This window comes from Panthera leo, chromosome F3, assembly GCF_018350215.1.
Source record: "Panthera leo isolate Ple1 chromosome F3, P.leo_Ple1_pat1.1, whole genome shotgun sequence".
NCBI lineage: Eukaryota > Metazoa > Chordata > Mammalia > Carnivora > Felidae > Panthera > Panthera leo.
In genome coordinates this window covers 20413930-20436859 of record NC_056696.1, presented here as the reverse complement: position 1 = coordinate 20436859, position 22930 = coordinate 20413930, and the positions used below count along the sequence as shown (strand labels likewise).

The window sequence follows — 22930 nt, the reverse complement described above, 5'->3', positions numbered from 1 at the left end:
CAAGCAGGCTCCACACTGACAGCCCAGGGCCCGATGCAGGGCTCAAACTCACAAACAGTGACACCATGACACGAGCTGAAACCAAGAGTCGGACGCTTAATTGACTGAGCCACCCAGGCGCCCCAAAGACTTAAATTTAAAGTCTACTTTAACACCATCTAATTTGGTTTTGGTTATCTAGTCTCATCTTCCTTGAAGAATCATTAATGTCTTAAGATTGCATTTTCCTCTGCCTATACTTTTGGTTTCCTGTTTCTACTTCAGATGAACTACTCCTTTAAACCCTAGTGCTACTCAGGTAAGACTCACAGAGAAAGAAAGGCATAAACAAAAGGTATACAGAAAGGAACAAACTATGGCTCTGACGAGGAGGACTTTCAGACCACAGATTCCCACCTCGCCCTGTATGACAACACACCGACAACCTGCACCCTCTTCTCCCCAAAGGTAACACAACGTTATCAGTATTGACTGTCATTTATAATCGACCTTAATCTTGTGCAAGGTCCTCTGAAATTATTTTTACTTGTTATTTCTATGAATATTTCTAAGAAATAGATCGTTATTTCCATAATTCGACTCGAGAGTTAGAACTAAGGACAGTGAGGTCTAAGTTACGAGGCAGAGAGATTTCAGGTCAATAAAAACAAGCCAGAGCCCTTGGAAATAGCTTTCTGCAAGGGCTCCCTGTGACAAGAGACAGTGAATCCCAACTCTTCCCACACAGGTGACTGTCCATTCGATGAACAGACCACAGTGCAGTAGTTCTCAGACTGTGCTACTGAACAACGCTACTGTTCTGATGAGAAAACAGAATAACAGCAATCTTTTCCCAAATGACAGAAAAAGTTCACCTACACAATGTTCTCAAGCGTGAGGTTTTTCTTCTTAAACATATTTTTAAATGTTAGAACCTGCTACTGTTAATTAACCTTAAAGAAGCCTAGCATGATTTCAAATTCAGATCAATAATGACATTTTCAGATACCTGACGGTTAATTATAACAACACATTATTGTGTCCTGCAAAAAGCACTTTTTTATACCTGATTAAATCTGAGAACCACTGTTGACAACAGGAAATTGGTCCACTCTTATTTATCCTTCAACCAGATTTAAAATTCTTTTCTTTTTTAAAAAAATTTTTTTTTTAACGTTTATTTATTTTTGAGACAGAGAGAGACAGAGCATGAATGAAGAGGGTCAGAGAGAGGGAGACACAGAATCCCAAACAGGCTCCAGGCTCTGAGCTGTCAGCACAGAGCCCGACGCGGGACTCGAACTCACAGACCGCGAGATCATGACCTGAGCCGAAGTCGGCCACTCAACCGACTGAGCCACCCAGGTGCCCCTAAAATTATTTTCTTTACCTTATTTCTTACTCAGAGTTGATCACATTCTCCCCTGTACTTTTTTTTTATGCCTTGCACTATTTTTTCTCTTCATAGCCCTCACCATTACCTAACATTATATTACGTACTGATGTTCAATGCTCTTTCCCCATTGGAATGTGAGGTAGATGGGGAGTGGTGGGGGTGGGGGTGGGGAGTGGAGGCTTTGTCTTATTTTTGGCTTACTCACAGAGCTTAGAACGAGGTCTGGCATTAGCAGGTACTTAAGGAATGAAAGACAGACGGATGGACAGATGGATGAAAGGATATATCTCACTTATCAAACCTGTTATAAGTATCTAAAGTCAGGAGGACTTTGCAGTATCTTGAGGACAGGGAGCACACGCACACCTACCTACCTTCTGATGCCAGAGCCTAGCACTATATATGTCATGTGCTGAAACAAGAACGTAAAGGAATTTATCTCAGGCTTGTATGCTTTCAAGTGACTTCGTGAAGCCAGAAGAATTATATATCAAGGGAAGACAGTCATTTCATCATTTAGCTAATTAGAACCTACTCGCACTGGGTAGAATCCTGATCTGTGGAAGTTGCTTGTTGGAGTAATTTTCACCTTCTGTGAACCCACGGCCATGTGTTGTGCTACTACGGAGGCTAACCGCACATAATTACAAATGACACGCACATCAGTTTTACTTCTTACCAAACAAGTTAACAAGTAAACAAACAAAAAAATCCCTGTTAATACTTATCTTCTCCTCTTCCAAGCACAAACACGTGCCGGCAGCAGGCAAGCTGAGGTATACACCAGCCTATATGTGTGTGCTCCCTCCTTTGAACAGCAGGTGATCAGAGACACAGCTGCTTTTAACCATAAACCCAAATTCTATTAAGGTCTGCCCACAAACCAGACTGGCATTCTGATATTGTGGTCTTCCCACTGCATTCTTTCCACAGTTCATTTTAGAAAAGGAAATCATTGTCTATAATTGGAACAACAAACACTAAGGTCACCCACTTTTTCAGAAGTGCTTCTGAAATTCTAATTTTTATTTCAGTTTATTTGTACAGGACGGGCCCACAACAAGCACACATACATATACCCTTCCCTTCTGATAAAAAAGCATTATAAAGACTTGAAGGCCTATTAGTCGTAGGGTTTAGCAAAGTACTTGTAAGTGTTTAGAAAAGGCAGATACCACGAAGTGACCAGTAAGACAGCCACACAATGTTTCCCAGACTTCTGGCTAAGCAGGAGAGCTCTACCTTGCTCTTCTAGCCACGACAGCTTAGTGCCCTGCATTTCCTTACCTGAAATGGCAACTGGCAGAGAGGAAGCGTTGGAGGGAGGAGGTAAAATCAAAGATCAGTCGGCTTCCTAATACCCAGGCACTCATATGAATAGGACCCCACTTCGAAGAAAAATAAGCTAAACTCAAGTGGAAAAGTACAAGCAAATCTTTTTCTAGTTTTCTTTCATCATATGGGTAAGAATATGTTACAGGTACAAAAGTAACACTTCTATTTCTATGAAAAAAAACCATTAATAAACAACAAAGAACAACTAAAAGCATCTGGGGATAGAGTTGGATATTAATGGCTAATATCTCCCAATGTGCTCAGAGAGCCAAGGATGCGCCTGCGATATTGTCTCTCTTCATTTAAAAAGACAGCTTCAACTGTACTTCCAAAAGGCTTTCAAAAACTCATTTTCTTCAGGGGCTTCAAAACATAAATACAATTATCTGTGAGGCCTGTTGATTTCCTGTGAAGCTAATCCGCTATCACAACTGAGGTACTATTGGTCCACCTTCCCTGTATACTGCACATATTAGTTTCCAGAAAATATAGTCAGTAGCATTTTTGTCTTAGTTTTAAAGAAAATTCGCAAATCCACTTAGAGAAGGCATAGACGTTATGGTACAGTCATCTTTAGCATACCACTAACACAACACTTGCATGTACTACGTAATTTAAAATACTACTGCATGCCTCAGGTTCATTCAGTTTCACTCAATTTCCATTATTCCCTTACAACTAACTACAGCAAGCTAAAATCTAGTAGAACTCCAAGAGGTAAGTCAAAAACACATCAAAAAAAAAAATACAAGGAAAAAATTAGAAGATTCTAACAGCAGTTTCACAAGAAAAAGAATTCTTTTTTTTCTAATGTGTATTTATTTATTTTGGGGAGAGCAAGAGAGAGAGAGAGCACAAGTGGGAGGGGTTGCTGGGGAGAGAGAATCCTAACCAGGCTCCATGCTGTCAGCACAGAGCTCAATGTGGGGCTTGATCCCATGAATCGAGAGACCAGGACCTGACGTGAAATCAAGAGTCAAATACTTAACCAATTGAGCCACCCAGGCGCCCACTAGGAAAAAGAATTTTAAGGTAAACAACCTATTTTTTTTTTATTTAAAATAATAATAATAAAAAAATAAAATTTAAAAACAGCAGTGGGGGCGGGGGGCGTCTGGGTGGCTCAGTCAGTTAAGCGTCCTCAGGTCACAATCTCATGGTCCGTGAGTTTGCGCCCCACGTCAGGCCCTATGTTGACAGCTCAGAACCTGGAGCTTGCTTCAGATTCTGTGTCTCCCTCTCTCCGCCCCTCCTCGCTTGTACTTTGTCTCTCCCAAAAATAAATAAACATTAAAAAAATTATTTAATAAGTAAATGCTATTATTTTGCCCATTTTACATATGAAGAAATGGAGACACAGACAGGCTTGAGTGAGTAACCTGCCCAAGGTCACAAACTGGTAGAACCAGAATCCACACTTCATTTGGCTCTGGAGTGCTTTCTCTTAACCACTATAGTATATTGAACTGAACTACTTCTCCAAATTTACCTTAAGTGGCATTTTGGGGTTGTTATTTTTCCTCTTTGTGGCTCTCTGTATTCTTCCAAATTTTCTATAATGTTATCAATTTTATAAAAAAGCTTGTATATTGTTCCAGATTAGGTTTACCACCAGCCGTGGCTCTTTTCTTCACAGTATATGAATCCAGAGATCATGAAACATACATCTATTGGAATGATACACTGAATTTCTTTCTACTTGTGCTTTTTCATTTATTTCAGCAAGTGGACACAGCTATATTACCCACATGCTGAGCAGCAGCTCCTGGCTTGAGAATGGTAACTTTGAGTGATAACGTGGAATGTTTTCTGAACATCTGGCTCCTAGAATATGGGGGAAAGAAGTGAATAGAAGACAGAAGAGAATAAGTGAGGAGAGGAAAAGAGAGATATTCTCAATCACTTGGCCCCTGATTGTGTGTTCTCAGGAAATATCCAGCCAATCTTGAAATCCGATTCAAGAGAATGAGGGGCCCCTTTTCTCAGTTGTATGGCTATTCTTTTTCCCTTGTACACACACAGACACACACACACACACACACACACACACACACACACACACACACGCAAGGTCTATACTATAAGAAATGAATTAGAGGGATACCTGGGTGGCTCAGTCGGTTAAGTATCTGACTTTTGATTTCAGCTCAGGTCATGATCTCACGGTTCATGAGTTCGAGCCCCAAATGGGGCTCTGTGCTGACAGAGGGGAGCCTGCTTGGGATTTTCTCTCTCTCCCTCTCTCTGTCCCTACCCTGCTTGCTCTCTCTTGCTCTCTCTCTCAAAATAAATAAGTAAACTTAAAAAGAGAAGAAATGAATTACATATTCTTTCAGAAAAGGCATAATCAAATAGTATAAAAGGTGCCAGAATTATAGCATGAGGCATGTAATCAATTCATGATCAATTCCAAAACAGTGACCCTGCAGAAAACCCACAATGCAGTTCAGCAGTACAAATACCACATGCAAGGATTTACCCTTTGCTTTGAAACAAGCCAAATTCCTCTATCACAAGGGATAACGTATTTTCTCTTGGCAATAAAATCTGATATCTAAATTTATTACTGTTGAAGCTAAAGACAAAAAAAGTGTTCACTACCAATAAAAAACTCGAAAATCTTCTATGAGAGATTTGTTTCAGTGACACAGCAATAAATTCCAATAAAAACAAAGATCTTAGTTTCTGGCATATTCAAGACTTAGGATTATTGTGGCCATACTATTCTTTAAAAATTTTTTTTAAGTTTATGTATTTATAAGAGAGAGAGAGCATGAGCAAGGGAGGGGCAGAGAGTGAGAGAGGGACAGAGAGGATCCCAAGCAGGCCCCACGCTGTTAGCACAGAGCCCTACATGGGGATGGATTCCATGAACTGCAAGATCATGATCTGGGCCGACATCAAGAGTCAGATGCTTAAGTGACTGAGCCACCCCCTGTGGCAATACTATTCTTTAACCTACTTTCAAATGTGGTTACTACTAACAGATAAATCTGCCCCAGGATACAGTAAGCTTAAAGAACAAATGCCTTGGATTTTAACTAATTTAAAATGAAATAATGTATTTAACAAGCTGGTCTTAAAATGTCGTATTGACAGGCAACAAAAGTAAGTGGAAAAATAGCTATATTTCAGGGAAGTCTAATATTTGAATGGTATTTTATGGGTGACAAAACTTGAGAGATACAAGAGAGATTAATGAATTTGCTAAGGAAACAGTCATTGGTAACTAAGGGCAGAATCACACTCTCAGTATTACATCTCTCAGGAGGCCATCCAGACAAATAAGAACAGGGACATCTACACATGGGGACTGGAGACATCCCTTTCCCCCTCCTGTTAGAAAATAAATACAACGGTTTCCATCTCATTGGCAAGAGAAAGTCAGGCCACAGCAGTGATTTTTAAAATACAGTTTTATCCTTGGAGAAGTTCTAGCTTGAATTTGTGAAGTTTGATTATTATGGACCACCCTGTAACCTATAACATCAGTTGCTGCATAATTAAAATTATCACCTACAAACCTTCCAAATTTCTTAAAACTTTCATGATGCACATTTCAAATTTTACATCATACCCATACATGTAAACATGAAATTTAAAAGAATACGATGGATTGGAAAATGCTGAAAATATATTGTGCTTTGTTGTTCAATGTTTAATTGTACTCAATACTTACTAAGTGCTATGAGTGCCAAACATGCTGTTGTTTGGTAAAGAAGTTCTCTAAATGATGCATGAAGTTGCATCTTTAATAGCAAGAATTTCATTCATCACCGGATGCTCCCTCAGCCAGCTACATGATTGCCATTCTGGGACTACACCAATATTCTGGGGATTCCCTTTGTCATCTTTTCGTCCTTCTGGATTTACCTCTTCTATTACTTGACAGATACTTTAACTTGGAATACAATTTCAGTTTAGAAGTCATGTGCACTTGGAGCTTTACGTGATTAGTTCTTTATAAGAGAGACCGCCACCCATGCCCTCTTTCTGCCATGGGAGGGTACGAGAAGTGGGCAGTCGGCAACCCGTAAGAGGGCCATCCACAGACACCAAGCCTTGGACTTGCCGGCCTCCAGAACCGTGAGAAATAAACGGTTGCTGTTTAAGCCACCCAGTCTACAGTATTCTGCTGGAGCAGCCTGAACTCAGGCAGGTCACTATACCTGAATGTATTATTTAGGCATGAATACATCAGAGCAGTTAAATTCATTGCTAAGCCTTGGAAAAGCTTATGAAAATTAAGTGTAATTCTAATTTACTAATCCAAGTAACACAGTTAAGTTGCAAAAGCTCATCTTTCACCTATAACCCTACGCTGTATCACTGACGTTAAAGCTTTTTAGAAGAGGCCAGACTAGGTGCGCCTTAGTGGCTCCTGCAGTTAAGCAACCGACTCTTGATTTGGGCTTCAAGTCATGATCTCAAGGTTTGGTTCGTGGGATTGAGCCCCACATCGGGATTCCCTCTGTCTCTCTCTCTCTGCCCCTCCCCAGCTGGCACTCTCTCTTTCTCAAAATAAATAAATAGATTAAAAAAAAAAAAAAAAAAAAGGCCGAATTTTCTCCTCGCTCCTATCGTGCCTGCAGTTTCTTTTTTGGGAGGCTTATCTAGAACTCTCTAGCTTTCGGTGGCTACCCAAGGCTATTTTTATCTAATTGTAATGTGTACTGCCAATGATATCCTGATATATTTTTTACATGTAGTTTTTTCTCTCCTCTTCCTTTCACTCACACTCACTCTCTCCCCAGATCACCTGCTCATTATATACATCCTCACACATACATCGTAACACTTCTCTTTGATTCCTACTTTTGAAAATTAATTACAAAAGGTTTGCTTAAATATGTTTTTGACTCTTTGATGGCACTACTCTGATTAAAGAGGGGAAAAAAATCTAAGGCCTTTAATTGAAAAAATGAACGGAGATAAAATAATAATCTTTATCACCAGCTCTCTAATTCAGTCTTTTACTTCCTATCTTCTGAATTTGTATTCTTTACTCATTTCTACCTTGAATTTTTACCATTATTCTCTACTCTCCAGAGTTGGAAAGAACATGCCAAACAGACAAGATACGAATCATTTTGTAAGCAGATGGAAAAAATGAAAAGGATGGGGATTTCTCATTGCGTTATATTAACTATCAATTAAAATGGGGGAAAAGTTAACATTCAAATTTCTGATCATAACAGGAAAGAAAATAGGCTGTAAATTTCAGAGAAAAGTAAGTAATCAAACCAATCCCGTGAGCACAATGCCTTAATGAGAATCTCCAGGGCTTCTTTTCTTCTTGAGCACTGTTACTATAGAAATCACAGGACAGGTGGGTGTCAGGAAGGTCTTAACAAAACATTCTTCATCCCCAAAGGCAGCTCCAGTCTGTTTTGGACACAAACCCAACTAGATTTGCCACCAATCTGATTCACAAATCCTTCTGTTTGAAACATAAACTAAAAAGGCTTTGGTAAATAGCTTAGCCAATCTGGACTACCAGAAAGAGAAAGAGAGAGAGAGAGGGAGGGAGGGAGAGAGAGAGAGAGAGAGAGAAAGGAAGGAAGGAAGGAAGGAAGGAAGGAAGGAAGGAAGGAAGGAAGAAACGGGGGCAGTGGATGGAGAGCACAAGTGAGGGACCAACTAAAGAAAGTAAGCAATGTTTAGCTAATTTTGCTCAGTGTATCTGAATCACATATTTTCCTTTTGGAAAAGGTTCTAGGGCAGCCAAGGACCTAGACCAAGTCTCAAAAATAAATCTCAAGATACAGTGTAAACAACTCCATCCTCATTTTTCTACCTCCATTATATAACAGAATGGTGAATTATGACCATACTTTAGAAGGAAGGAATTTGCCAAACTGTGCAAGTAAAAGAAAAAAACAAATGAGTAAAGTCATGAGATATAGAGACAGGATGTTTCCTAACATGTCACACCTCAAATTTCTTTACTGGGTTTATTTAAACCTGTCCAAGCAAACTGAGAAATATAACACCTACTCTCTATCTCACTGGTTCCAGGATTGTGTAAGAGTCAGAGAGAACTGAAGTTTGTCTCAAATTAGAATTTACGTTGTTGGTCCCAAATTCCTCTTTCAAAGCCTAATAAAAATCTCATCTGATAAGGAAGCTGAGGCTCAAGGTTAATGATGAGAAGAGATGGAATCTGAATCCACGTTAGGGCAACTTCAAAATCTGTACCATTTCCACTGCCCCACAACGGCCTCTGCTAAAGGCAGTCCTTCCAGGAAGAACAGAAGAGTTCTAGTCATTCCTAAAGCAATAAACCCTCTTGTCTGTGAATGAGCTGCTAAATTTGCTCGTGTGATTTTGATATACTACCTAATCACTTAATAACTAAACGCCAACAATAGCACACACGTTTATGCTATCAACCTCAAATGCAGCAGAAGGATAAAAAGGTCATTTTCTTCCATTCAGGGAATTTATTTTCTATTACCATTCTGCACAGAAACAGAAACTATCTCTTACAAGCTATCTGCTACTAGCAAAATCTTAAAAGTAAGCACAGACACCTTGCTCACTAATACAACTGCGGTCATGGTATCAACAAGCAGCACAGGCTGCAAGCTCACGTCTGACCTTGGCAAACAGTCAAGCCCAACACTGGGACTTGTTCACCTGGACAGTGGCAGTTACCGGCTTCGCACGTCTCAGAACCAAGTTGTGGATGTAATGACTGCGTAGAGTCCCCGTGGCTGCACAACGATATTTAGAATTCTCCAAATGCATTTGTAAAGTACTTCTATGAAGTGGATATGGTTTTCCCTACAGGGGCAAAAAACACACTTCCCACATCTAAGATCATTTTTCACTTTGAAGCGCTTCACTTGAAAAAAATCAGGCAAGGGTTTCTCCAATGTGTCTCACATCAGTCATTCACTCAACAAACACACACTAAGCCTACAACAATGCACAAAACCACCGGCTAGTTTCTGTGGTGACACCAATATGGAGGAGAAACAGTCCCGTCATCTAAGAGGTTCTGACCTAGTAAAGAAGATACGTAGCAACAACTTGCTGAAAACGTAAGGACTTACATTCAGTTTCAGAGGGACAAAAAGAGCTGTTTATTGGACATAAATGCTGGTGGATTCTGATTGGTGGAATGAAGAAAAAGATTGCCAAGCCCCAGGATTATCATACAAGAGGTGGGTGGAGTAGAAGAGCACAAGACATTCCAGGTGGATGGCTCAATGTGAGCAGAAGCCCATGTGCATGACAATACCTGGGAAGCTGAAGCAGCCCACGAGGCTAGAACCCAGATGTCGTGGTGGGTAAAGAAAGACAGTGTTGGAGAGCCAAGCCTGGGTCAGAATACAGAGGATGTTTAGTGCCAGTGCACATTTGGGCCTCATCCCGTAGGTAATGGAGATCCAGTAAAGGTGTTTAAGAAAGGTTTCAACAAACATGATTCAATTAGTGCTTTAAGAAGATAATGCCGGGGAAGAGTCCTGGGTGGTTCAGTCAGTTAAGCATGGGACTTCGGGTCAGATCATGATCTCACAGTTCGTGGGTTGGGGACCCACGTTGGGTTCTGTGCTGACAGCTCAGAGCCTGGAGCCTGCTTCAGATTCTCTGTCTCCCTCTCTCTGCCCCTCCCCTGCTTGCACTCTGTCTCTCAACAATGAATAAATGTTAAAAAAAAAAATTATTTTTAATAATAATAAAAAAGAAGATAATGCTGGGGTGCCTGGGTAGCTCAGTCGAGCGTTCAACTTCAGCTCAAATCATGACCTCACGGTTCATGGGCTTGAGCCCCACATGGGCTCACTGCTGTCAGCACAGAGCCCGCTTCAGATCCTCTGTCCCATTCTCTCTCTGCACCACGCCCCCCTCCCACTTGCACTCTCTCAAAAATAAATAAAAACATTTTTCAAAAAAAGGAGAAAATGTCAAGCAGTGAAATGAGTAATCTAGAAGGAAAAAAGAAGAATTAAGAAGAGACAGAGGGTAATTACTAAGATACTCAGGTGGAAACAAATGGGCAACATAAAGTTAGAAGGACTAGAAGGACGGTGGTTCTGCAGTCACACGAGAACAAGGTTCTGGGGAGGCAAGAGAGGGAACGAAGAGGGGAACTATAGACAGATAATGGCTTCAGTGGCGAACATTCTGGTAAAGAGGTGACATCATCTACAGAGAATGGACAAGGCAAGTGAAGCAGGTATCTATCTGCACTTCAGATATTCGCACGTACAAGCGGGAGAGTAAGGTACAGTGAGGAAAATAACAAACAAAAGTTATACAAGTCAAGAAAGGGGAGCAAAGGGGCACCTGGGCAGCTCAGTTGGTTGAGTGTCCAACTTTGCCTCAGGTCATGATCTCGCGGTTTGTGAGTTCGAGCCCCACGTGGGCTCGCTGCAGTCAGCGTGGAGCCTGCTTCGGATCCTCCGTCTCTCCCCTGCTCGCTCACTCACTCTCTCTCTCAAAAATAAATAAAAACATTTAAAAAAAAAAAAAAAGAAAGAAAAGAAAGGGTAGCATGAACGTGGGTAGAAGAGCCAATCATTACAGACTAAAGAGAGGGGCTAAAGCCGACTGCAGTGGTGGAATTTATTATCACACTTCTGATACGGGGGCAAATTTCAGTAACAGATAAAGCCAGATATCAAGGTACAGAAAAAACAATTAGGCAGTGAGCACGGATAAACTACTTTTTAGAAAAGGTTGATAAAAAACTGACATAGCCCTAGAGTGACCTAACTTTTATATTCAGTTCTAGAACCAGCTAATATATTAAAAACTTAGAATGTGCCTGTTACTTGAGAAGGATGCTAACTCCATCAGTGGAGGACAACAACTGGCAGCGACTGGGATGCTTTCTGGTCTGGTTTTAACTTTTCTGGCTCCTAAACGGAGTCGATTTTATGAATTAGTTACAAAGTGGAAGGAAGCTGGTTTTAGTCATAAAGTATTACCTATGATGCCTATCACCTCAAATCAAATAGGATGGTATAACTAGTATTGAATAAGCATGGAAACTTGCTTTAGTTCACAGAAAAATACTATACATGCTGGACCTCAGCAAAAAAAAAACAAAAACAAAAACAAAAACAAAAACAAAAAAACCCAGTATTGTGGAAATACTAAAAAGTAATTTTCCCAATATTTAGGGGGGCAAAAACAAAATCTTAACATGAGGCTAACAGTAGAACAGTAGAAAGTCATCTGGATTCATAAAATAGAGGTTTGAAATAACACAGCTGTCCAATAACTCTGCAGTTCATATTCCCTTTATTTAGTTTCTGTATTGGTTGCTGGCAAATCTGTAATCTGAAGTGAGAAGCTGGGGGCATGTTAAGAGCTGGAAGAGGATTACTTTGTTAGGCTAATAAAATTTATTAGGCTCGTTGCTAATACTACTTGGAAAACTGTGAAATAAAGCAAAATAAAATTACTTATAAGCAATTTTTCTTACTAACAGTCTCTGAATTTTCATTATCTAACATTATAAGAAATATAATATTCCTAAGGTAAAACAAACAAACAAACAAACAAACAAACACATTTTCTGATCTTCTCACAGGGGAAAAGGGTCTCTACAGGAGATCTGTGTAGAACAAATTCTTCTATATTTTACTATCCTGGTCTTTGAGTTTTAAATTTGCCCAAAGCAATATAAACAAAAATGATACATTAAATCATAGGCACAGCATTTACGATCCACAGAAAACTTGTTCCCCAGCATTACTTCAGTTACGTTTTATTTAACAAAGAGGTAAAGAGAAGAAATATCCTTTTTAACATTCCTGAAAAAATCCAATAGAGGTTACTTTTATAATCTATTAGATTATAATCATCTAACATAAAAATGTCAAAAAGCTTCTAGTCTTCTTTAATCAGAGTCAATTTCTCTTGTTTACTGCAGATAAATAAAAACGAACCTGTTATAACGGTCAGTTTAACGCCCCGCTACAAATTCATGACGGGTGAGTGAGATGAAATCCAGCTGATTTCACAGCAGTGTATTTTAGTAATGCGAAACTCGTTGATTGGTACCAATATAACATACCCTTCCAGTTAACTGTCCTGGATTTTAATTCATTTTTAACTCATTTTCCCTGTTTTTGAAATTCAACATAAAGAACTAAAATGTACCGGGGGCGCCTGGGTGGCTCAGTCGATTGAGCGTCTGACTTCAGCTCAGGTCATGATCTTGCAGTTCGTGGGTTCGAGCCCTGTGTCGGGCTCTGTGCTAACAGCTAGCTCAGAGCCTGGAACCTGTCTTTGGATTCTGTTTCTCCCTCTCTCTCTGCCCCTAACCCACTCGCATTCTATCTCTGTCTTTCTCAAAAATAAATAAACATTAAAAAAAAAAAAAAAAAGAACTGAAATGTCCCTTTAGGAAGGTAGGTTTCTTCTTTCCATTTCCCCCTCCCCTGCTCTATCCTAATTATTAAAGTTACAAGTATTTCCACCATTATTACTCTTTAAGAATATCAACCTTCATTTGATTAAAAGGTGAAAGGTTAAAAAAGGGTCAGATAGTGACGAGTTCGTCTCCCTCACATTCTGACCAGGTCTCCAGTTTTCTCCTCAGAAGTATCCACTGCTAAGGGCTTCTTCTGCATAGTTCTAGAGTTATGCCCCTGCGCACGCACGCACACACACACACACGCACGCACACACTCATATACACTCACACATGCTTATATGCACATGGCACTTTTTACATAAATCAAAGTATAATATACACACACATTTCTGCACTTGCCTCCCACCTTGCCCCGCCCCCTAACAATGTATCTTGGAAATTGCTTCAAATTACTACACGTGGAACTACTTTCTTTTTGATAGATGCGTGCATAGAGGTATATCATGCAGATTTAGCAGAATTCATTGAAATCATCTCCTATGGATGGATATTTTGGTTGGTCTGCTCTTGTGTTATTATAAGCAATGGTGCAATTGCAATGACTATGTGAGTAGAGGTGTGGGACAAATTCTTAAGAGGTTAGATTGCATTTTTGCCAAAATGTATCCTGCCGAGGCTGCCCTCTACAGAAACAATTTGGCATTAATGGACTAGAATGTTTGTTTCTTCCTACCCGTCCAAAACAAACATATTCATACTTGCTAATCTCATAGGTAAAAACTGGCAGCTCATTGTGACTTTAATTTGCTTTTATTGATTAGAAATGAGGAACAGTACCTTTTCCTTGTGTTTAAATGGCATATTAATTTTCTTTTTTGTTAACTGTATATGCCTTCCCCTGTTTTTTAAATTTTTATGTTAATAAAACAATATATGCACATAGTTTAGGGTCTCCTAGTTTTATGAGACTTGTTAATACAAACAGCAATCCCCTCTTCTAACACTTTTCCTTCCCCAGGAACAACAACTTTCATCTTTCTTAGCCAATTCTTTTGGGAGTTACCATCAAATCTTAAATAAAATAGCTGTACTGATATTTACAGTTTTTTTTTTTCCCATTTTAGACATTATCTTTTGATTTTCCACTATGAAGATGAGAAGTTGATTCTTTCCTCCTACCCCAGCAGGTACCCTGACACCTCCTACCTTCTCATGGTCCCTATTTGGTTCCATAGTAATTTTGGTAAGGAAAAGCAATACTGGGACTACGTATGTAGTCAGTGCAGCCACACAGTGAACCTGATGCATAACACAGCACCGTGGTCAAGAGCAGAGTTCCTGAAGGCAGACTGCCTGGGTTCAAATCCTACCTTTGCCATTGACCAGCTGCTTAGGTATTTAGACAAGTTACTTATCCTCACTATGCCTCACTTTCCTTACATGTAAAACAGTACCTTGTGGATTTACAAAGATTAAAAAATTAACATATACAAAGTACCTAACATGTAGAAGGTGCTATACAAGCATTCTCTGTGCACTGAACTACATTTTTATCTCCTAAAGCTGTTGCCTGATTATTCATTTATTTAAATTTCTATGTGCTCATTATTAATTCAATCCCAAATTTGCTTCAATCCTCAATTCGTTGTTTCAATTCATTCTACTGTATCAATTTTGTCTTCTTGGAGAAGTCTTCACGATAGCCTTTTGACCGCTGCGGTCTGAACTGCTTGTCCTCATTCTATAGACACTATGGAGTTGTCACCCTCCGTTCTCTCTAGCACATTCTCCTGAGGGGCCCTTTGTCTTCTCCCCTCATGTTGGATCTCCCAGCCTTTATCCCACATCCTGCTCACTCTTGGGGAAGAACAGGTTTCATTAGCTCTAGGAGAAATGATGTGTAGGAGGTAAATTTTTTGTTTAAATCTTGATGTCTGAAAATGTCTATTTAAAATTTTTTTTTAACGTTTATTTATTTTTGAGACAGAGAGAGACAGAGCATGAACGGGGGAGGGTCAGAGAGAGGGAGACACAGGCTCCAGGCTCTGAGCTGTCACCACAGAGCCCGACACGGGGCTCGAACTCACGGACCGCGAGATCATGACCTGAGCCGAAGTCGGCCGCTTAACCGACTGAGCCACCCAGGCGCCCCTGAAAATGTCTATTTTATTCTCATGTGTAATTAGTGGCTAATAGCTAAACATAGAATTCCAAATTGGAAGTAATTTTCCTTCAGAAGTTTGAGGGCATTCCTCATTTTTTCCTAGCTTCTGATGTTGCTGATATGAAGCCTCATGCCATTCTGATTTCTGATCCTAAATATGTAATCTGTCCTTTCTTTGCAAATTTATAAGACTGTCTCTATGTCACCAAAAACAAATTGAAATTTCCCAAAAATGTGCTTTGCCATAGGCACTTGGTAAGCTCTTTCAATCTGGAAACTCTATTTGTAGTTATGAGAAATTTTCTTGAATTATTTTGCTAATGATTTCCTTTCCTTCCTCACTGTTTTGACTGGCACTCTATTTTATCTTTTTTTTCCCCCCTCTACTTTCTGGGCTATATCCTCATTTTAATTTTCCAATCCTTCTATTGAGTTTTATTTCTGTGACAATTTTTTTTTAGCACATGGCAACTCTTTGGCTTTGTATAACACTCGGTTCTTGTCTCATGTACGCAATATTTTATCTGTCTGATAATGATGTTTTTCTTTAAGTTTTCTATTCCCTGCCTGTCTCTGTTCCTCCGGGTTTCTTTTTATCTTTTGTTTGTTTTGGTTTCTCTCTTTCATGCTAGAGGCTTTTCTTCAGATCTCTACTAGTCTTGGGAATGTTAGTATCTTGAGATCTTTCCTCCTGAGTGGGTTAAACACCCCAAATAATATTCTTCTTGTCTCCTGCCTGGAGGGTAAAGGCAAGTGAGGAAAGATAAGCCCAGCATTCAGTCTGCAGATGTTCACTTAGTTTCCTTGTATTTGGTAAAGTGTTCTGTGCTCTCAATTTTGCCTGGTGTGCCCCAATACACCAATAGTTTCTTTCCTCCAGAGAATTAACCTGCAGTCTTAGAATAGAATACAGGTAGGGGTGGAAAAAGCAATTGTTTAGTGGACTGGGGAAGAGGAAAAGATAGGGGATCTACTATAAAAGATATGCTCCTGTCATCAATTCCTAAGTGACTTAAAGATTCTGTAGGAAAAATCAGGTTCCTTCTTAGCTTTCTTCACTGACAGTCTAAGATTTGGCTTTCCCAAGGCAGCTAGGTTATGTACCATGCTCCATTTGCTTTTCAGCTTTTAATTTATTATTGTTATTGTTGTTATTATTGTTTTGTGGGCTTGCTTTCTTCTTTCTCATTCTCCGTATCCTTGAAGGACCATGTCTTTAAAAGAAAATCCCCTTACTATATAGTTATAGTGGGGTTTCTGGAAGGAATAGATGCTCAGGTTCAAACCACCTTTCTTCTCCCTAGAAGTCCAGGCTGAATCTAAAAACCATTCCTGATTCTTTAAGCCATGCATTCCTCCTTCCCACTCTACTCTCCAAACACCATAGTGATGTGCTATGACTAACACTGCATTAGGACTAGTCAGTCAAAAGGGGCCCCTCACATGGGCATCACATTTTAGAGGACTCTACTCTGGTGCTCTCGGGCAAGGATCTCCTAAGAGCTCGAAGGTACAGGCTGGGTGGTACCGAGCTGTATGTTTGTGGGGCCTCTCACGATATGGGACCAAATTTGAAAATTCTAGCCTGCAATTCCAGACTGTTACAAAATGTGTTACAAATATACAGTCAAGGTTGAAGCTTAGAACATATTTTATTTAGATGTATTTTTAAAAAAAGTTTGTTAGACTAACTTAAATATTAAGACATAGAATACAGCTTTGTAATAAATCTAGCAAGCAGCTGGCCTACAGCTCCATGTTGACTTCCTTCACGGTGTCTCCTTCCCCAGGTCTTCCGGTTTTACAACAACCCTGACAACAACCCTGACGATAGCCTGTACAAAAGACCTACACGAGTCAGGAAAGGAAGCCTTCGTTTAGGAACTTTACTGCCATCTGCTGGAAACTTTATGAAATAGCTACAAATCAAAGACAAATGACACACGGCACTGGTCAGGCAATTGCAACCTTGGCGCCACCTTTCACAGCATCAAACAAATCTCAAGGGGGCCAGGATGAGGATGGGGAGGAAGATAAAAGAGCAAATCGGGAATCCAAACTCGCATTTACAAGTTAGAAAGAACTGAGATCTGGCGCCCTGACTTAGAACTGAGAACCGATTTCCTCAGAGAAGACACTGCTAGTCTACACCTAGGTCAAATCAATCAACCAGTCAATCTAGCTCATAAGAGTAAAATAAAAATGGGGTTTGGGAGGTTAGCTTGAGAACTTAAGGACTAGTTTTTCTTTCATTTGTGCTAGTGTTGAGTTCTAAATAACTTCAAAAAGAAATTTAGGAATGTGTTCAAAAGTAACTGACGGTTTGAAATTCAGTAGACTAACAAATGCAAGCTACTTCTTTCTAAGGGACAAACCTAATTGAGCCCGGTAGTCAAGTCAGTTCTGTTACAGGGCTTGCTCTGAAAACGTGAATATTACAACACAAGTAACATAATAGGGCACTATCTGTTACGTGAATTTTTTTGGCTTGCTTATGCGTGATTTCATCTGTGAGAAACACCACGTGAACAAAGAACACGGCACCCAGCTGAACCAAGCCATGTACGAAAACACAACATGCTCACACGCATGCATAACTCAACACCTGCCAGCCACCTCACTTCACTGCACATGCTACGAGCCACACTCATCCGTATCTTGTGTCACGATGTCTTCTATTCAATTTCAAAAAAACGTGTCATAGTAGACACACAAACTAGTCCGATGCCCACGACCACAAAGTAAATTTCCCAGATTTTTTCAAGGTAAAGTACTATATTTATTGTAGTATTTATGTATTTCGCAACCATTTAACACTTGTAAAAATGTGCTACCATTTTCACTTCCTGTTCTTTTTTGTCATTGACCAAGTTTTTGAATACAGTGCCCTCAATCCCCTTTTCGCCATAAGACTTGTGATTTTTATTGTGCAATACTGCATAGCTCTGTGATTTTTAGAAACACATGTCACATTACAGAATTGACTGTACGTGGCTATTTTAACCTAGATTCAAGCCCATTCTGCTAGAATATTATCAGTATTAGCACGTGTATCTTACAGAATCTTACAGATCTCAAAGAATTATATATATTGGCTCATGGTTTTTAAGAAAACTCAAAACTACCCAACAAACAGCTTCAAAGGACATTATTCCAGGGTTTTCTACTTTAATTATCCATAATAGTTTTGATAATCCTTGAGTTCACTTGACCTGTCCTCAAATAACTTATGTATCACTGAAATCTAGAAATTAAAGAATACAGGGCACCTGGGCGGCTCAGTCACTTGAACTTCTGATTTCAGCTCAGGTCATGATCTCATGGTTCATGAGTTCAAGCCCTGCATGAGGCTCTCTGCTGTTAGCAGGGAGCCTGCTTCGGATCTTCTCTCCCTCCCCCGCCCTCCCATTTTCTCTCCCTCTCTCTCTCTCTCTCTCTCTCTCTTTCTGTCAAAATAAATAAATAAACTTAAAAAAAGAGAAATTATAGAACACAAGTATAAAGGTCAGATATTCTGCAGCTGACTTAGCATGAGCTTACGTATTAGATGATGGTGAAATGGTCTTAGTTTACATATTAGGACACTTCAAAGAAAACCATGGGCTGCCATTATCCATTGGACTCTACTTTTAGAGCTAAAAACATCAGGCTACTGATTCTTTTTCATAACTTTTGATCATTTGTATATTTTTCCCTAAAGTGCAAGATCTGCCTCTATTGGTTTTGTATACATATATAAAAATATTATCAATTTATCACTTATTATATTATGCCCTATTATATATTATATACATATAATATATATAAATGTTTAATATTAGTCAACTTATGTTACTTTAAAGCACAAGATCTGCTTCTGTTGATTTTATAAATATATATATGCTATTTAATATTATATAAATTATATATTTCATATATGTTTAATATTAGCTGATCTAAATATTGAATATTATCATACATAGGAATTACTTAGAATTTTTTATTCCATTACTTGAAAAATGGAAGGAATTTTTTGGTAATATAAAATCTTCATTACTCACATATCCTTCTTTCAATATTATTATTACCACTCTGTATATTTATAGATTTTAGCACCTTGAAAATACCTCGTAAGTTACCTAGATACTTCTTATGTCTTGCAAATAAAGAGAGAGTCATTATTAGCTTATACATAGAGTTAGGCCTGAGGCTACTTTAACAGAGAAGGTCAGGGTTAAAGCTAAGGTTTGAACAATCAGTATCCTCTGATAATTTTGATTAAAAGAGTTAACTTTTATAATAATTTTATAAATGACTTGGAGAGGATATTCTGCTTTAATAGTAATTTTCTTCAAAGTTTCCTAAATTTTTATCACTTAGGTTAATAAACTTAGCACTCTGTAGACAGAAGGTTGGCTGTTCCACAAAGATTTTTCAATTTGGTTCCTTTCTTTGGTGAAGCATGTTAAATTTTTTGACTCCTTCATTTACATAAACATTAAAATTTTGGACAGCTAACTTTGCCCCTACAAGATTTTTCATACATTCTTTCCCAAAGTTTGGTACTATGTATCAAAGACATACTATGTTAAATTATAATTATAGGTATATTTATCAAATGCTTCTGGGTTTTGAGGACTTCATGATAATGAAACAGACTTACTTATCACAGGCACAGGTTTTTAAAAATCCAGAGATTCTGTAAGTAAGACCATAGGGTAACTATAAGCTTTTATCATAATATAACAAAATAGAGGCATGAGGCTCTGCAGCTTTCAGTCACCACTTGTAAGGCTTTGAATCTGTCAGAGAAATGCTACAAACAGAACGGACGGAGTTCCCGATTCACTGCTGTGCCCTCCACCAGCCAGGCAGTAGACAACATGCAGGGAGAGACAACTTCCTTCCATAGATGTACACTTCACAAAAACGCTGTCTCCCGCTCAGCTTTCCCCTTCCCCCTACTTCACACTGTTCTTATCTGATGGTATTTGACGGCTTTCTAAAGTTGAATTCATGTAGGTTACCTTTAATATTGAAAATGAATCTTGAAAATCAAATATTTACTAGTTCTAGCTCATGCGGTTGATTTACACACCTCCCGATATTGTCAGTATGCAAAGACCCTACTGTCAGAAGAAATAATTTCCTTCTGAAAATTCAGCAAATCATTGCTTTGCATTGTTTGAATTTGAAAACTCCTTTTTTGATGAATAAATTAAAATCTGGATATTGTCACCAGGGGTAAGTAGTTTTTCCTAGGTTTTCTAAATCTGGAGATGGGTGCTTTAGACGTGATGTTCATATGCCTTAAGAAAACGTCACGGTTTCAGTGGGCAAGAATTTGGTGTATCAAAGCCTGACTCAAATGCCAGTGTACATATACATTTTAGTATCTTGGGTGATCTGTAAAGTGCTGAATGTGAGAGTCGGAGAAGTACCGAGTGAGAAGTACTTTCTCTGCTGGCCACTTCCCACTCTGCTGTTCCACACCCCATGCACACTTTTTTTTTGCTAAGTTTTTGACATCTGTTAGGTTCTCATCAGCGTAAATGTGCTCATGTTAAACTAGGTGTGAGACACAAATATGGGCCTTCCCATCCTTTTACATTCACAAGTTTTTTAACCAGTCTGAAATCTGTGACGTACAGTAAGCTGGAAGCCACCATAAATTCTTCACAGACCCTGTACATTCAGAGAGCTCCTTTCTGTCCTACATTCTCTGCAGTAGAGTAAAAAGCGCATGTTTTCCATGAGTGGGCATTTCTCCATAGATGACGACCTCATACCTGAAGTCAAAATGTATACCATGATTTTACATGGTATCTGCACAAACTGATCAGTGTTTGGGATTCCTCTACTGGAGGAGAATAAAGAGAATCTAGAGTTTGCCAAGTGTAAGAACCATGTAAAACCAGAAGGGTTTCCCCATTCACACCTGACTCAGCTGCCTTATTTGGAGGCAAAATTCTGGATTTTCATTCTTCCTTTCTGGTCTGTCCTTTGCCAGGGCCTCCTCATCTTCCTAACCTCTAAGTGTTGTTCCAGGGCTGAGTCTTGGACTTCTCTCTTCTACCTACACCCATTTCCCTGGTGATTTCATTTAACTTCATGGTTGTGAATACCATCTATTTGCTAAAGGTCTACAATTTCCTTCTTTTTTTTTTTTTTTTTTTTTTTACACTTACTTATTTATTTTGGGGGTGGGGTGGGGCAGAGAGAGAGGGACAGCAAGAATCCTAAGCAGAGTCTACGATGTCAGCACAGAGCCTGATGCGGTGCTCAGTTGCACAAACCATGAGATTATAATCTGAGCCAAAATCAAGAGTCAGACCCTTAACCAACTGAGCCACCCAGGTGCCCCCAAAGGACTATATTTCTGTGTCCAATCCGTACCTCCCTCTCTTGATTTCCAGACTCACATATTTCCACTTGGGTGTCTAACAAGACTCTCAAACTCAGTACGTCCAAAATTGAACTCCCAGTCAATCCCACTTTCAAGTGGGTTTCTCCCAGTCTTTCCCATTAAAAAAAAATAATAACCTGATTCCTCTAGCTGCTCTAACCAAAATCCTTCACTCTTCTGTTTCTTACTTCCCATATCCAATCCAACAAGCAGATTCGGTTGGAAGTCAAGGGTTCCCCATCTCACAGAGTAGAAGCCAACGCCCTTATGATGACCCACAAGACCATCGTGACCTGCTTGCCAAAGGGCTGAGTGATGTCATCTCCTACCACTCTCCCCCTGTTCATCCGTGTCAGCCTCACTGGCACGTGTGCTGCTCCTACAACAGCCCAAGCATAGTCCTGCATTATGCCAGCCATTCCTCTGGGTGGAACCTCTCACCGTCAAGTATCTATATGCTTAACAGTCATTATTTTATCAGATCTGTACTCAAATGTCACTCAACAAGAGGCATTCCTTGGTCACCTTAGCTAAAATTACACTTCCTTGCCATTCCTATCCCCATTCCCTACTTTATTTTTTTCTTTGTACTTATCACCATCTAGCACAGTAGATAGTCCATTTATTACTCTTGCTTAGTGTCTGTCACTCCTCAATAGAATGTAAGCTCCACAAAAGGACACATTTTTGCCTAATTTTTCACTGCTATATTTTGAGGGCCTAGACCAGCACCTGGCACATAGTTTTCACTCAGTAACTATTCGCTGCATAAATGAAAGGTTTTTAAAAAACAAAAAATAAAAGCCACACAATATAATATGCCACAGTAATAACATGTACTGTGATTAGTCATCAATAATCTATCTTCTTAACTACATAAGAATCTTCTAAAGGCAGAAATCTTATCTTACATCTTTTTTCATTCTTAGTGATTGGCACAGAACGTTACATATACAGCAATCACTCCGTTAACTATTTGACAGCAGAAAATTTTGCCTAAAGACAAATCACTAGGAGACAAAAACAGAACAGAATAATTATCTAATTCAACATTAAACAGAAAGGTAAGGAAGAATGACTGTAAAAGTAGCCTTTTATAAGCAATAGCTTTCAGTGCTAATTGAGGACATCCACTCTGAAAATGATTACGGACGCCATGAGTCTAGATGGCTACCATACTTGTAGTCAAGGGCAGAGGTAGAAGGTTGGCTCTGGACTAGACACCTTGGCCACTCATCTGAGTTTATCTTTGGGATCAGAACCTGGAATGGTGGAGACTTTTTAAGAATTATTATATAGTTTTCTCTTCTATAAAATTGTAATAACATTTGAGAC

At 39.2% G+C, this 22930-nt stretch overlaps 1 protein-coding gene across 5 annotated transcripts in view; it reads right to left on the bottom strand.

Annotated features, from left to right (window-relative positions):
* Positions 1-22930, bottom strand: part of RASAL2 (RAS protein activator like 2) — a 348451-nt gene that overhangs the window by 133834 nt on the left and 191687 nt on the right. The window lies entirely within an intron of this gene.